At 35.2% G+C, this 18076-nt stretch overlaps 1 protein-coding gene across 10 annotated transcripts in view; it reads left to right on the top strand.

The window, feature by feature from the left end:
* Nucleotides 1-18076, top strand: part of CNTN5 (contactin 5) — a 670135-nt gene that overhangs the window by 217209 nt on the left and 434850 nt on the right. For 5 of the 10 annotated variants that reach the window (XM_074916722.1, XM_074916731.1, XM_074916712.1 and 2 more), the window contains one exon: nt 1324-1399. The exons of the other annotated variants lie outside the window; for them this stretch is intronic. The gene's annotated coding sequence lies outside the window, so the exon portion shown is untranslated. The remainder of the gene's footprint in view (nt 1-1323; nt 1400-18076) is intronic. 10 annotated transcript variants of the gene reach the window in all.

Raw genomic sequence — 18076 nt, 5'->3', positions numbered from 1 at the left:
CATGGAATTCAACAAGGCCATGTGCAAGGGCCTGCATCTGGGTTGGGGAAACCCCCAGTATCAATACAGACTAGCTGATGAATGGAGAGCAGCTCTGTGAAGAAGGACTCGGGGATATTGGTAGGTGTAAAATTGGACATAAGAAGACAAGGTGCTCTTGCAGCACAGAAAGCCAGTTGTGTCCTGGGCTGCATAAGAAGCAACATGGCCAGCAAGTCAAGGGAGGTTATTCTTTCCTTCTGCTTCACTCTTGTGAGGCCCCACATGGGGTACTGCACCCTGTTCTGAGGTCTCCAGTACCAGAAGGACATGGACATGTTAGAGCAGGTCCAGAGGAGGGTCATGAAAATGATCAGAGGGATGGAGCACCTCTTCTATGAAGAAAGGCTGAGAGAGTTAGGGAAGTTCAGTCTGCAGAAGAGAAGGCTCTGTGGAGACCTTACTGCGGTCTTCCAGTACTTAAAGGGGGCTTATCAGAAAGATGGAGACTTTTTACCAGGCTCTGTAGTAACAGGACAAGGGGCAACAGTTTTAAACTGAAAGAGGGTAGATTTAGATTGGACATAAGGAAGAAATTCTTTACTATGATGAGACTGTGGAACTGGTTGCCCAGAGAAGTTGTGGATACCCCCTTCCGGGCAGTGTTCATGGGTGTGTTGGATGGATCTTTGAGCAACATGGTCTATGAAAGGTGTCCCTGCCCATGGCAGGGGGGTTACCTAGATGAGTCTTCATTCAGAATATTTTCACTCTTCCAGTCTGTCAGCAGATTCATCCTTACAGTAGTTTTCTAAGGTGATGTTATATTGTCCCCACTTCACTCGGGAACTTGGTCAGAAATTATAGGCAGCATCTTCAAAAATGTGGACCGGTTTCTGTGCCTCACCCAAGAAGCTAAGAGGCTGACTTTTTTTCCCATATTTTTTTAGCACTTTCACAGTACTTTAATTCAGAACAGAGCTCCCACTGATTTCAGTTTCGACTGTCAACACTTACGACCCCTGCAAATTGAACTTCAGCTTTCTGAAACATATAATCCTGTCTATTTCCAGTACATGGTACCTAAATGAAGTACGGATCCTCTGGGGAAAAAAAAAAAAGTATGTGATCATGTAACTAAAAACTGTATCAGAATGGCTCCATATGCCAGGGAGATTTCAGGTTACATATAGTCTGGCACATTCTACCTTTTCAGTTTTTTCTTTACAACCTGCCATACTTGTGATGCATTTTTGTTTGATTGAAAGAGGACAGGGACTGGATGAAGATGGGGGATGTTGTTTTTAATTAGTGGGAGATTTATTTGTTGTTTTTTTTTTACAGCCATTTCCTGTTATCTCTTAATTTCCTGTTCATCTTCAGACTGGGATTATCAAAACTACTTTACCAAAGGATGCATGTAAGTGATAGACACTGGAAAGCAGTAATTTGTTTTGTGCTTACCTCTAGGGAAGCTTTGTGATTTACTCTGTTTTTTAGGAGGTTTTGACAGGCCATGAGAAATTTTTTCTTTTACCTCTGTCTGCTACTTTATCTATCCTTTGGTTTGTTTGGGTTTTTTTCCTCTTTCTACTGTTCTTTCCATATTTCAGAAAGTTTTTTCTTCTTTCCTTTCTTATTGACTATAGAAAAATACAGTGATTTTCCTTATTTGTTTTGTGTCAAGTTCCATTATGGTCCTTAGCCCTGGAAGAAGCATTTGGAGGAAAAAAAAATCTTGCTTTCTGCACAAAGACAAGATTCAATATTATTAGTGGATATAGGCTGTGTTAAGTGAAACGTTCTGAGTCTCCAGAGCATTTAGCTGTTGAGACCTGACAGATTTAACCATGTGTGGATTGACAATGCAGAGATTTATAAAAGGTAAAGTTTATAGATGTTTTCAGAAGAACGAGGAAGGAGCATTTATGGCATCTGGACAACACACTTCTCGAAACTGAAGTCCCAGATACATGAGACAGATGTGCTAGTATTTCCAGTTTTTATGATTGTAACAGCTTGTGTTTTAGCACAAGCAGAACACTCTTTCTTTTAATTTTGGCAATGATGCGTCATAAATTATTTAGGATAAACTTCAGAAAAACAACAAAATTGCACAAGAATATCACAAAAATGTAAAAATATGGCATGAATGGTCAAACACTACGAGAAACTGCAACAAAGAAGTGTTTTTACAAAGTAGTCAGCCACTTTAATAGTAAGTGGCACATGAGCCACTTATAATTTCAGTTATCATAAGAAGAAATAATTTCTACAGAATATAATTTTATTTCTTAGAAAAATAAGAGTGGATATTTTTCCATACAAAAATAGCATTTAGGAAATCAGTGGTGCTTGCTTTTTGTCTTTCAATGACTCAGTCAATAGAGATGTCAAATTTAATTTACATCATCGTTCAGGTGCCACATGGGGTTAACAGAATTCAGTCAACAAAAGTGGGAGAGCTGGTGAAGGTGAAGGTTATTCCACAATACCAAATAAACAGAAGAGCAGTTATAATTCAAAGACAGGATATAAAGCCCTTACATCATTCTTTTTTTTATTTTGATGAATTCAGAGATAGAGAGAGAGGGATTGCACTGGTACTTCATTAGGATTGGCCTGAAATGGTTGAGAAATTGGTAGTTATCTCTGTTATAAGTGATAGCTCTGGCAGAGATATTTAGTGCGCTTTGGAAGTCTACATATTTGAGGTTTATGTCTTGGGATGCAGAGCCAAAGAGCCCTTTATTGATTGCCTTGGACTACCATCACTACTGTAAGACAATATAAGTAAAATGTTTTATATAAGCTGAATTGGCATTGATATTAAACTTGATTTAAATGTTAATATACTACAGAATAAGCAAAACTGGTGCTAAAGTGATGGTGGTTTGACCAATGTTACATAACAATCATGCTACTCCTTAGTACTTGCTAACATTTGCCTTCAAAGAAAAAAAAAATATTTTGAGGGTTAAATATTAATTTTTCACAGATCAAATAATAAAAATTGATACTTTTATGATTTATGTAATGAATAACTCTGGTTTTAAGGGGAAAAAGATGTCATAGAAATACTTTTTCCTGAATTAGAACTTCAGAGTTTAGCTGTAAAGGAAAACATATAAAAATGTTCAGATTTTACATAGTTGTAGTTAATAATAATTAGATAGAGCACAATAAATGTTAAAGTCCTTATAATTCATAATTTCAGCCTACCTCAGAATTTTCAAATGTGATATGAAAGGACATATTTTTTTTCCAATCTAAAATATTGACATCCATCATTCCAAAACAGTGTCACTGGCCTTGAATTCTTCTCCTCTAACATGAGGACATGAAGCACTATATTCCAACACATTTCACTAGCATGCTGGGTTTTTTTCATGCAGAAATATGTCACTGGGCCAATGATCTCAACTGGCTAAGTGAATATGTAATATAAATATGGATAATTGCGAAGTAATTAATTTACAGCCTTATGAATAATTTTTTTCTATTTTGTGAAGATGAAAATCTAGCTTTCCGGAGATGATCCTGCAGTGCAGATATGAATGGGTACAAAGAATTTTAATGAGTGTAGTTCAGGGGATAGTATCAGTAAAATATTGGCCTTAGAGGTTTATGAAAGTAGAAATCAGGTCAACAAGTTTCAGCCTGCTGAGAAGGTTTCTGTAGCTCTCTTATAAGACATACTCAAAACAAATCTTGAGTTCCATACAATTATAATAATAATTTATTAGTGTAAGTGCCAATTTAATGTCTCCTTTAAGAAACTCTGACAATTCAAACACTGTAAGTAGGAGCTTGTGAGGTTTTGTTTCCATGTTAGAGATTTTTGGAGATGACCGGTACATATCATGGACCAGGTCCTTAAAAATATGTCTGATTCAAGTAACTGTCTTATTGGAACGGCAGGATTTCAGACAAAGCTTAATGCTGCCTGTACATTGAATGAATAGAAGACATTGGCTATATGCAACTTTTCTAAACATGTAAAATTTTTGGATCTCGGTAATTTCGCATGTGTGATGCTTTCAAGAATCCATTATATTTAAGAAAAATAAAGAATCCATTATATTTAAGAAAAATAAAGAATACATTCCAACATATGTGGTTTTTTAAGTTGTATCTGTAAAGTGTCACAATTGAAAAACAGCTCTTAAATGATGCTTGAAATTTCTTAAAGTTGCATGTCTTCCTGATGTCTATCAATCATCAGCCTTAGAAAAACCTCAGGCCAGTCAGTTGTGGAGTTTGCTTACTAGAATTTATTACAGTTAAGCAGAATTTGTAAGATTTTTTTCTTTCTCTCAATGCAATAAAGGAGGCTGTAAGAACAGATGTAATTTTGATAAGAAAGTAAACTGAAAACAACATTCATGATAATTGCAGATAAACTGTGACGTTTACCTCCTAAATATCTGTATTCCACACTGTGGAATATCATCAGGGAGACCATCCTATTCTTTCATGGTGTGCACCTTGTGATCAGTGAGAACTACATTTAAGTAACAGAGTGAGATAGTATTCTTAAGTAACATTCAAGAACTAATGCAGTTACCTAGTCTGATCTCTCTAAATCAGGCAATAGACTTTATAAAATCTCTATAACTATAGCAAATATTTGAGGACAAAATAATCAAATTTTAAAACAAAACACATTTGTTGACAAAATACACTGCAAAAGCTTGTGATAAGGTTGATCCAGTGCTTAATCTCTTAGAGTATTAAATGTGTACTTATTTCAGCCTAAAAATTTCCAGCTTTTATTTTCAGACTTTGATTTTGTGAATTCATGCTGTTAATATATTAATTGTCTTTTTTTGTATTCTAAATGTATTTTACTCCTGGACAGGCCACCTTTAATGTTTCCATTAGTATAGGACTTGAATTTTTTACTAGAAGGCATAATTTCCACACTTTTAAATCAATAATAGCGTTTCTCTGAACCCTCTCCAGTTCCTTGATATCCTCTGTGAATTATAAACACAGTGTTCGAGTAGGAGCTAAGACAGCTGATATATATACACACTATTTATTATTTTACCCATCACAGCTTTTTTTTTGTTATTTTTCATGTGACATTGCCTTGCAGTGATTTGATTTTGAAGTTATTCAAAATCTTTCGTCCTATAAATATGGCCCATGTTCTTGGTACTTAGCACCACTATTTTGCCTCTAGTGACTTTGAAAAACAAACTTTGGGGCAGGGGGTTGTTGCTTTTTTTTCTGACTCATCAAATAATCCAGCATTATAGCTATGATTATTGTATAATTTACAAATCTTGTTTGTTAGGACTAGAGGTTTTTTAAGGTCAGTTTTAGATTATGTGAAACAGTTATTGGGCACGACTAGGTATCTGGGACCCCAGTAGAAAACCATCCTAGTAATAGACAATTCTTCTTTTTACTCACATTATCAATTAATCAGTGTTTCATTGATTTCAGTATTCAGTATACTTTACATTTTGAATAAGAAATTAGAACAATTTAATTTGAATAGTTGTGCTATCAAAAGAAATGAGTTTTTAAAACCTAAGCATACTGTATCAGCACCATTGCTTTTACCAGCCAAATTTACAACTGCACAAAAAAAAGAAAGATCCTTCCAAGATATCTAAAACCTAAGATAAGATCTACTTTCTGATTTGGATTAATTGTCTTCCTTTAATTATTAAGAATACTATCAGCACTTTTGTATAATTCATGCCAGTTAACATGGCCTTGTCCTTCTTTATTAATTGAGTCCTACCTGTTATTTTTCAACAGATGGGAATGCAGCTGATAGATTGGTAATTACTTGATTAATCCAGATAAAATTTTTTATTGCAACAGCATCAACTTTGTTCCATGGCCCTGGACTTCTTTGTATTTCAAGGCTTGAAACAGGACATCAGAAGACCAGATTGCTCCTTGGCAGAATTTTTTAAAACTGCAGGTTTAAAACTGTGCTTCATGATTATTTTTGTCTGTTAGTCTCCTGACTCTATAACTACTATGGCAAATATTTCTTCATAATCTAAGAAAGGTGAGGTTTTTATTTAGCTTCTAGGAACCAAATTAAATTATTTTATATTTCAAATGTTTGTGGTCTCTCTCATATCACTATTGTTTTAATGAAATCTGTAGGCCTGAACAGAAACTATACAGAGTCTCTCCACAGATAACTTCTGCTTTCTGAAATACCTTTTCATGGCTCCCTCCTAGGATTTTCTCTTAATCAGTTTTGTCTTAGTCAGTTGTAACTGGAAATGTACTTTTGCCTCTAGCTAAGAGCAACATTATTCTCTGGTATCTTGGCAACTGACTATTTAATCCTGATCAAGATACAAATTTTGGAAAATTTATGGCAAAAATGTACAGGTAAAAATTTCTTTTTCATTAGGTGGAAATATTTTATTTCCTGATTCCTGTCAATTGATTTTTTCTATATTTTTGCCAGCCTGGGTATGTCTATATATTGCCCTTACATCTTAATGTTATTCGTACTAATAGTACCCTGTACTCAGGTTCCCAATTCAGAAATAATAATCCATTTATAAGGTTCTGAAAAGAACAGAAGTCAGCATAGTGTCATCATACATGACTTCTTAGGTGTAGAAGACTGTGGAGTGTCACAGGAGAATCTGCAGAAATCAAATTAATAATCTGCAAAGTAATGACAATGCTCCCACTCTGCTTACTGCTGAGTGCTACATAAACAAGGCACTAGAAAGGGATTGTGACATATTTATGTCATCTTCCTGTGAAAATAGAATCTGAAAGGTTAAAATTTTACATTAAGCTTTCTGAGTGGGTGTATCCTTATTCTGTCATCAGTGCTGTGACTCTTTATGGAATATTTTTTCATGGAAAGCCTTCTTTGAAAATGTTTCAGCCTCTGCTGCCAAAAGGGACAAATTTTAGTTTCTGGATCTTCTCTTGAATTAAGGCTGACAAGCAGTTTGGGAGGAGGTGTACCTCTCCCTCTACTTCTTTCCCAAGTTCCTTTCAAATGGAAACATCTGCAGTAGCATCTTTTGACAAATCATTTCCAGAGTCAGTGGAAAGCATTCAGTAGGACATTTTCCAAAACGGAAGCAGTTCGCATCGTAGCATACCTAAACTACTGTGCTCACAGGTCACCAGTATAAAATTCACTGACCATTTTTTTTTTTTTTCTTAAGGTATTTCTTAAAATATTTATGGAAGTGTTAGGTAATAAAATCATTAGAGAGTGCTCATTCTTGAAACTGTGATGTTTCTCAGCAGTATGAATTAACTAAATCATTAGTCCATTTTTAAAACTGAAGGGATCGCACACCAAAAACTGTCAAATTTCATTTGAATTAGATAGTGCTTTGTGTCATACCTAATATGTTTAAGAAGTAACCTTTCCATTCTGTTACTGTCATGTCAGTCTATCTAGCCTGGACTGGAATTGGTAATGGTGACCCTTTAAACGAGCATGTAACACTGCTAATGCCAAAGTGACAGACAGTGCATCAATGTCAGTGAAATATTTATAGGGAATTACAGTTTCCCAAGTTAGGTAATCACTGATTGGGAGGCTTTCTTAAATAAAAAAAAAAAAAAATAAAAAAAAAATAAAAAAAAAAAGAGTACTGTGTTTGATGTTGTACACTTGTGAAAAAGTAATTTTTTCAAATATTTTTTTTAATTCTCTGTAACTGCTCAAATATTTAATTCAGGTTGTTTTAAAACATTAATTTTCCTCAGGCAGATTTTTCAGAGGATTTCTTGGCAACAAAGATGTATCTCCAGGAGTGATAAGTATGATTCTTGAGACCCCGGAGACTTACATAAATACCACAGTTCCCAGGTGCTGGCCCTGATCCTTTATCATATATGTTAATTCCTTACATGAAAAAGTGAAATGCTTAAATTCATTCTTCATGAAGCAATATTAAAAGAACAAGGGAGAACTTGGATTTATTCTACCAAGTTAATGGCATATTGCTAGATAATAGGATTTTCCAGTCATTCTTTCAGTTCCCATGGCTGAAAGAAATTACACTTTTATGAAACTGAGGCAGTCTGTCCTTCTTACTCTCAAACGGGTGGAGGTTTTTTTCTGCTGATGATAGATGTATTAAAATCTCTATTTCGGGATAGGTACTGCATCTTTGAAGTAAACAGTTAATGATTAAACTTATTTATTGGAAAACTCCAAATGCACCTGGAGATATTGGTACATTGTAAACAATCTTATCAATGTAGATTTCAGATGTAAAAGTAAAGCAAATAAGAACTGGTGCAATGGTTTCATAGGCAGTAAGAAGCAAAATGTCCTCTGCTGAGCTTCTTGTAAATCACTGTTAAAAAACAGGCCTACACATTAAACTTGGTTTTACAGTTAATGACAGGATTGCTTTTATAACTTGTATCCTTAAATCTTACAAAATTAGGGTGGAGATCATTCATGCTGAGGCTGAAAGCCTTCGCTGAACAGGATTCTGCTACATGGGTGATCTGCACCAGAAGGCTGAGTTTGTTCTGGCTAACTTTAGAGCCAGAATGTAGGGAAACATGTCCTTCTGCCTCTCGATACCAACTTTAGTTCGAATTATAACCTGTTCTGGAAGCTTATACTTTTGCAGCGTTTTGAGGGGAGTTAATGAAAAAGTAGCAAAGGGCTAATGATCTGATTGCTGTGCATCTTTTTAGGAAGCAAGTATTTCAAGTGTGTTCAACTATTCTGGCAGACCTGATAATTGAATAGTTTTACTGAATGCAGGTAAGGAATACTGCATTAGTAGAGTCTCACAGCACGGCGGATGCCACTTCAAATCTTTTCGTTGACCTAGATGTTCACAGGAAATCCAGGAAACGGAAGCTGAGTTTAGCTCTTTGAACATAGACAACACTTGGATTGTCAAACATCAAAGGATCCCTGAAGTTAGATATAGGGTATTTAGAGAAAAATCTGAAAAGATATTTAGGCATCCATTTATGCAGAGATGAAAGGCTTATGAAGCACTTTAGTGTCATAACCTTGTATTAAAGTAGAAAAAGAGAGAAAAAGTATCCCATAATAGTGTGTGTGGGTTTTTATCAAGTTTGTGGGGTTTTTTTTGTTTTTTTTTTTTCCTGAAGAACATTGGTTTATTCTATCATTTCAACATAAACTGAATATTAGCTGAAGAGGTGGTGGTGATTTCAAGACATGGTGATGTTTGTGCACTGCCTGTGTTTGTAGAATGGCTGGAAAACAGAAGGAAGCTAAAGGCCATTTTGTTGGTTCTCTAGCTTCAAACTTGTGATGAGTTTGGTATGAGCAAGGCACAAGCTGAAATACCATCACAAAATGCTATTATTTTATGTTGTCAATGACATTCTCTTTACACTTCAGCATTACCTATCACTTTTCCTTTTTTTTATTCTGATGGGTTTAGGCCAGCCTGTGCTATTTCACCTTTAAGTATGAGGATAGTATATCTGATTTTAAACCAGGAAGACTTAAATCACAAAAATGTAGGACTGAAAAGTATAACACAAGATTCACACTGCAAATTCCAGTCAACAAACTGGATGTTTGGTTCAGAAGGTCTGCAGAACAATTACTGATGAGTATATTCATAAATAGTAATGGACCAAATGCACTATAAATCTGTATAAAGAATAGGGGAGATAAAGAGCATCTTCAGTGTCCTAGCAGAAAATTTGTTAGATAAAACCGGATATGTTTTACTATGTTTTACTAGACTAAGTTATCTATTGCATCTCAGCAAAAGTTATTAGAGTGATCTCAACAAATCTGACCGATGATGCTCATAGAAATATTTCACTTTAATTTTTGGTTTTCTCACCTGAGTAGTAGAGTCAACATTAGCAGGAATTTACCAGCTATGCATTGGTGAGAATGCCCAAAGAAATAAGCTGAGAAAAACAGTGTTTCAAGATCTGGCCAGTCTCAAGATTTAATTATTGTTTTTTATCCTTGCTATTCTTTCCTAAGTTGAAGTTCATGGCTATGTAATTTGCCTCTTTCCTGGTGTGATAATATACCTCAATAAAAAAAAAAAAAAAAAAAAAAAAAAAAAAAAAGTCTGTGCCAATCCATGGCTGCTTCTTTGTTTAAATTCTAGCTTCTCTTTCCTTTTGTAGGAAGCAACTATAACTGTTTCTGTGAAGCGCTTGCAAAGATCTAGAGAAATATACCTCTGTGACAGTTGTACAAGAACATAGAATAATCACCTACTTGTGGAAATGATCAGTATGTTGTCAAATGTTTGTAACAGATCATTTTTTTAATGAAAAATACCATTTCAGTTAAAAGAGATTCTCAAATAAAAAATTTTAAAAAGTTATTTTGCTTGAACATTTTACTAAGTATTTTAGCATTTTGACTAGCTCTATTGTTGATATAGATTAAATAATATTTCCAAAGACACACTGCAGAGCTTCATATACTTTTAAATAGATACCACTGGATAATCATCCTATAATAACCTAGGTAAGTTCGGCAGATCTACTCTGGAGTTTGTTTAACCTTTACTATTTTCTGGTTATAGTCACAAAAACTTGTTGAATTATGTGTCTAATTCAGTAGCAACTTTCTCTAGCCCTTTAAAAAAAAGCTCATGAAATCTAAAGTACTTCAGAAGGACAAATTCAGTAATAATAATCATTAAACATGCCCATCCTTCATTAAATTAAATTAGTTTTCCCCTGGAAACATCTGAAAGATGAGGAACAGAACATATCTAAAAAGAAGTTTGTAAAAGTGTAATATTCCTCAGTGATGTTAAAATGCAAGAAAATATAAATCACGAAGTGCCTTTTGCTCTTGAGATTTTAAACAGATTATGACTAGAAACTGAAATTATTTTTTGCCACTCATGATGCAGGATTTAATTTAACAATTCCTTAATGATTTCTTAATTTATAAAATCAAATTTATAAGAACAGTGCCATTCCTTAATCCAGACCAGTTTAATTTCAGAAATAGTTGTTATAATGCTGTTTAGACCCTAGTGAGTATAGTTCAATTGATTATTTTTAATTTCAAAAGGGCTCTGAGCAAAGCTGTCAGTTGATGATTTAGCAGGTGAGGAAAAACATGCAGCCAGTTATGGCAGGGAAATATGAAAATTATGAGATTGTCACTTTGTGACAATTATTTTTACAAAATAATAATCCTTATAATTGTAAATTATTCATAATCCAAAAACTGTATAACCAGTCTTAAGTTTTGGCCAGAGCTAACACCCATTAATAAAAATTTCAATACAACTCTACATTTAATTTGTGTCAGGGTGTATTTTGAACACTGCAGAAATCTCAGAAAGGTGGATATTTTCTATGTTCAGAGTTGCAGTTGGTTAAGTATTTGATGGTTAGCCAAACTGCTTAAAACTGTGGAATTACCCAGTGAGTCTTTTGCAATGAGTATCTTAAGAAAGTTGTTTTTTTCCAGTACCAGATAGAGAGTTCACACAAAGAGTCTGTGTTACATTGATTTTTCACAGTAGCTCAACATTTTCTGAGTTTGCAAACTATTCAGGGAGAAAAAAAATTAAAATCCTCAGAGACCTGAAAAAGCTAAGTTGGTTATTCTCCTGCATGTCTTCTTTGTTTGTAATTGATGCCTTACCTTGTGTAATGGAAGACACAAGTTTTTGTGTGGAGTATAAATCCCCGAATATATTCACAATCATATGCTAAATCAGTGTTAACTCTTAATGCACTATAAAATAAAGAAATGGGAAAACAAGTTCTGGTACAACTGTCTCTGAGTTACATTTTCCTTGCGGTAAGGTAGCCAGAAATAAGTTTCTCTCTCACACCTTTCTGCTTGTATCTGAAATCTATCATTGACGGGTTTGGTGGTTTGTCCTTTTTTTGCTGTTTGTCGTGGTTTAACCCCAGCTGGCAGCTAAGAGCCATGCAGCTGCTCACTCACCCTCCTCCCTCACTGGGATGGGGAAGTGAATCAGGAAAAAAAATAAAACTTGTGGGTTGAGATAAGGACATTTTAATAATCAAAATAAAATAAAATGTATACTAAATATAATAATAAAATATATAATTATAATAACAATGAAAAGGAAGATATCAAAGAGAGAAATAAGACACAAGAAAAGACAAGAGATGCACAATGAAATTGCGCACCACCCACTGACCGATGCCCAGCCAGTCCTTGAGCTGTGAGCGGCTCCTCCCAGACCGCTCCCCCCATTTTATATAGTGAGCATGGCATCCTATGGTATGGAATATCCCTTTGGCTAGTTTGGGACAGCTGTCCTGGCTATGCCCCCTCCCAGCACATCCTTTTTGGCAGAGCATGGGAAACTGAAAAATCCTTAACTTAGGATAAGCACTACTGAGCAACTACTAAAATATCAGTGCGTTATCATCATTATTCACACACTAAATCCAAACTACAGCACTGTACCAGCTGAAGTCACAAAATTGTTCTACTTCATGTTCTTTTCCTAAACCTTTTTCTTAAAATGGGCATATCAAAATTCAACTTAACAAGTCTATCCTGGAGAGATTCTATAGGTATCACATTTGAACACTAGCTGATGATAGTTAGACGATGTAAACAGGTGTTTGTATCACTTTCATCTGAGTGGCCTTCTGTGTTGAAAAAAAGAACAAGTGAAATAATATGTTTTAAATGAATAATATCAATTGCATAATTATTTCTCTACATAGCATAATGTCAAAGTGGAATATTCAGGATCATTTTTACTTCATTAGAAAGGATTCGTGCCAATAAAGATCTACCAAAAAAAGGTGAAATTTTTAAAAATTATCTAAAAACTAATTTTCAATACTTTAAGAAACATTTTTTCACTATCAAATTCTAACATCTCATTATTTCCTATTTTATTAATTTTTAAGTACTTAGTTTTGTTCTAATTTTTAGTTCTCTAAAAACTAAGTAAATAGTGAATAATAGATGATGTTACTTGTTTTTTTGTGAATTATTATTTTACTTTATTTTATTTGGACTTCTTTAATTGGACATATTCAACTGTACCTGGGAACAAAGGGTGTTTATTTGTTTGTTTGTTTGTCTTAAATCTCAGAAATGCTTAAAGAAAAATAATTTTAGGTGGGTTTAGTTGTTAGGCATCACAGCCCCCAGAATAAACATCCCCAATCTATGAACACCCAAATATCTAAAGATTCAAAGAAATTTAAAGAAAGTTAGAAAGAAATAAAAAGGTTTTATTGTAATTAAACAATGAAAATACATCTGACTGTATAAATAATTGATGATACGTAACTTTCTGTAAACTCCTTTCACTGAATTTGTAATCTAGTGCCATGGAATAAATAACTCCAAAATCGCTTCAGAAAGTACATCCTGCAGATTAGGTCACCTTCTGAATAGGTTTCCTTTACAGAATTACGTATGCCTTGTAACAGCATCAAATATGTTTCCTTGTCTATTATTCTTCCCAGTTTTCCTCTTGCTTTTGATTGGTTTTTGTCTTTTCCAGTTCTACAATTGCTACAAAAATTTAAGATATTCTCTCTGGATCAAATTCTATTAAAAATTACAGGCAATTTTCCCCTTATTTCACTTAAAGATGATATCTCTGGTAAAATTCAATAATATCAAAGTGTAAGCTAGTAATGCCTGAAATAGTTCAAAAATCACATTTATATGGCAAATTTAATTTCTGAAATATTCAAAGATGATAATGGACACAAATCTGCCCATGGTGCTCCGTACCTTTGGGCTAGAATATTGCAACAAGGTCTCTTTAGAGCTATCCTTGAAAACCCTCAAAGATTTTGTCTAGTGAGGAATGATGAGGCATAACTCCTTGAGGGCATATCACTAGAAGAGCTGGAGACATCCGTACACCTCAGGCTTCGCTTGTTGTTCAGAATGACTCAACTTTAATCTAAGTAAGAGAAGTAAGGAGCTTGCCTTAGAGAACCTGGAATCAGGGATTCTGGTTCTTTTGGGTTTTTTTTATTATGCTATGAACTTTTTGTACTGATGATGAAATATTATCTTTACATAGAAAATCAGAATTCTGTGTCATATTGAAAACTCAGGGTATGGGGGTTTTTTACATCACTGTTAGGGGTAAGATTTTTTGCATTCTGCTATAAAATGTAAAATCATTAAACTCTGAATCTATATGCTTTACTGTACAATATGAACAGTATCAATAACACTGTAGCCTGTGGAAACCCTGACATTTTTCTAACATGTGACGTATGGTCCTGCCAGAAAAAGGAAAGTGACATTTTTGTAATTGCTGGGGTTTATTATTTTTTTCTTAGTTGCCCAGTGGAGATTAACCCTCCTACAACAGATAGAGAAAATAGGGTGTCTACCCTGACAGGCCTTAATACAGGAAATTGAAGGGATGCAATGGATTAGGGCAGCAGATTACTAGAAAGAGGCATCAACAGCAAAAGGCCAAGGCTGCAAAGGGAAATTCAGCTATTCTCTATAGGCATGTTATTTAATACTGTGGGTTTTGTTATTATATTTTGTTATTTTATATATATATATATATATAGTTATTTTATATATATATTATATAGCAGTAGCAGTCATGGACCAGGTACTCCACTATACCATGCACTTCACAGCTAAAGGGAAAATAAAATAAAACAATTGTTGTTCTTCTTTGCTGTTAATAAACTAATACAATAATAGAGGAGTGAAAGCAAGAAAAGATTGATAATATTCATTGGTGTGCTGAACAAAGGACTCAGTGTATCAGTAACAAAACATTTTCATTGACAAGAAAAGGCTAGAACAGAGTGTATTTCTCTCATGTTTCAATATATACCATGATTTTGAAGAGTAGCGCATTGTAAATTTGAAAGTAATCCAGAAAGAAAAGTCATAGTCCTGCACAGTCAGACTGTTGTTTTGAGGCTACTAAACGTCAGTTGTCATAATCCTTTAATTAAGTGTTTACCTATTAAAAATTTGTATTATAAGGATCACAGAATCACGGAATCGTCTAGGTTGGAAAAGACCTTGAAGATCATCCAGGGTAGGGCTAAAGGTGGGGAAAGGGAGGGATCAAAGTGGATGGGGAGGAACAGAGGAGGGGAGAGGAGGGGAGAGGAGAGGAGTAAAAGTGGCGAATTCAGTGTAGTTCTGCTGCTGGTTCTTACAGGGTCTGGCTGCAGACCCACTGCTTTGGGTCTTGAAGTCCTCCACATTTGGCGTCTCTGAATATATCACTTAAATGATTCACTTACCAGAGTAATTTTGTTTCTCTGTTACCCCAGTGTGTTCCTGTTTATGATAAGCAGGCTTATCCAGATAGAGGGTGTTTGTTTTCTTCTCTTTGTTTTCCTCTCTCATGGGAAGAAAAGCAGTCTCATGTTTCTCTTCCCAAATGTAATTGAAGGGTGGGAACCACAAATAAACTTCATTATAGGGTGGAAAGGTGTGACTGGAATGTGAAATACATATGATAATATGTAAAAAGACAAAATGAATGTTAAGTCTTGATAGCATTCTTTAGAGAATTTCAGTGGGTGATAAGGTTTATGCAATGTTGTAATTTGTCTGTGAGGACATTCTTTCTCTTCGATCCTAATAATAGCAGAACTCATTAGCCAAATATAGAGAAATTTGAAAAAATATTCAACGTTGATGTTCATCAAAATTTGGTGAAAAATCTAAGCAGAGAAAAAAACTCCAAATGCTGGGAGAGATTTAGGTAAAATGTGGACTACATTCTGTTCAGTACATGTGGTGAGCAAACTGCTACATACAGTGATAGACTGAGCACAGAATATGCTTTCTCTTAACCCACACCAATATGGTATGGATGCTGCAAGAAGCTGATGGTACTATATTTGTGGATGCATGGTTTTCAGGACAAAGAGCTGTAGATAAATAGACTTTATTCGATTTTCTTCCTGTACAATGAAATTAATTTAATAGAGAATTAATTTTCTTCGGGTTTTTTTTACAGATTATTTAAATGTGCTGTTGATAAGTAGTCTTTTGGATGGTGCTATTTAATTATTTTTTCATAATTTCATTCAAACCAGAAAATATTTGTGCTTTTTTTCTGTGTTGTTATGTCTACAACTGACTTTCTTTAAACCATTTGGTATACATGAAGTGGGTGTGAAATAAGTATTTTTTGAGTTTGCACACAATTCTGCAGTTATATCAGTCTTTTATTTAATGGTGTCTGGTGGAATATTGAATTTACTTACCACATCGAGTAAGCAGGTATTAGGAGAGAGAAGATACAATCTTCATTCCGAATACAGATTCTATGTATATGGATTCGAATTTGACCTTACTCTTGTCCTTATTGAATTTCATGAGGTTCTTGTTAGCCCACTCTTCCAGCCTATGCAGAAACATCGTGACTTTTCCTTCTGAAGTGTCCATTTCCCCACTCAGTTTGGTGCTGTCAGCAAACTTCATCAGGGTACATTTGATCCCATCATCCAGATCACTTATGAAGATATTAAACAGCCTTGGGCCCAATATCCATCCCTGGGAGATCCCACGTGTGGCAGGTTGCTGGTTTGAAAAAGAGCTATTTACCACCACCCTCTGGGTAGGGCCTGTCAGCCAGTTCCGAACCCACCGCACAGACCACTTGTCTAGGCTGTAACACATCAGGTTCTCTAGGAGGAGGCTGTGGGGAGCCGTATTGAAAGCCCTGGAGAAATCCAGGTAGTCAGTGTCCACTTTGGTGAATCTGTGCTGGCTTTTCCCAGTCATGTGCTTCATTTGATTTGTGACAGCCCGTAGTAGGAAATGTTTTCCCAGGGTTTGAAGAAGACTGATGGGCCTATAATTTCCTGGATACTCCTTTAAACTCTTCATATCCAGATGGATACTGGAAAGCACACTTGGGTGTTGTAAGGGGCAGGGGAAACCCTCGAGAATATTAGCAGTTATGAGACATATCAGTTAATTAGCCATCTAAGTATCTTTAGCCATCTAAGTCTTAAGTTCATTTTCAACACAGCCATAGAAAACATAAAATGCTTTTGTCCTACCTGTGTACTCTCCATGCAGAAATGTGGCATTGGAGCCTGGGGCTCACCTGCAGCCTAAGCTCAGCTTTGGGCTACCTACCTTTCCTCCTCCTTCCCTGCTTATGTGCAGCCCTGCCACCTCCCTTTCAATTCCTCAACCCTTTTCCTGAGGCATTTTAGCACACTAACCTTGTAGAAAACTGGTCACTTTCAAGTGCGTTTTCTTGGATGTTAGCACATTGCAGAGTCACATCAATACCAGAATTAATACAACTGGAGAGGGCACAAACTCACTAAGTCATTCTGAATACATAATGTGTACATGAAATATGCGCTTTTTTTTTTTTTTTGAATTACCAGAGAATTCTGAAGTTACATAATTTTTTAATAGTGTTTGGTAAAATATTTATTTTGCATACTGGGTCAAAAAAGCAGGTATTTGGAGGCAGGCAGAGCACCATTGAGACAAAGAAGTTGAGGCAAGAGAGGAGCTTGCCAGGCCATGGCCAGGTGGGCTGTGGGCTGCTCTGCAACTAAAGCCAGGTTTTACTACTTTTCTAGCTGGCTTCAGAGCAATGGAAAGGAGGTTAGTATAAACCATGATTGCTATAAACTAATGAATTATGTGTGGTAGCCAAACTCTGACTCCCTCCTCCCATTTAGTGCTCACTATCTGTATTAGCCTCTTCAGAGTTAAATTGAGAGAGACTGAATTTGAAGATTAATCTCCTGCTACAGATGGTCTCTCTTGCAAGGAATTAGTACATTTCTATAAGTGTGCTTTTTGCACTGTACTCTTCCATAATTTCATAAAGGCTGTAAGTTTCTAATGCAGGAAATAAAGCTATAAAAATATGTTGGTTGGTCTTTTGTTTTTTAAAAAAAGGCTGCTTCAAATCCCCTCCCTGGGTAATAATCAGGAAAGTTCTCATTACTGGGAACTTTAAAATGTGTGCTGATCTGCAAAACAGAGCATGAGTGATGTGGGCATTACTTATATAATTGGTTTTCTGCATAGTACAGTCACATACTGGCTTTAAAATATACCCCCTTGGTGTGTTCATTATATCCATCTCTCATCCACTTCTGCAATAGATATTTGCAGTCATTCATCACTGTTTATTATTAGAAAAGCAATGCA

The sequence above is a fragment of the Athene noctua genome, chromosome 1 (assembly GCF_965140245.1).
Source record: "Athene noctua chromosome 1, bAthNoc1.hap1.1, whole genome shotgun sequence".
Classification (NCBI taxonomy): Eukaryota; Metazoa; Chordata; class Aves; order Strigiformes; family Strigidae; genus Athene; species Athene noctua.
Note: the sequence above shows the minus strand (reverse complement) of the source record. Positions and strands in the feature narration are given on the sequence as shown.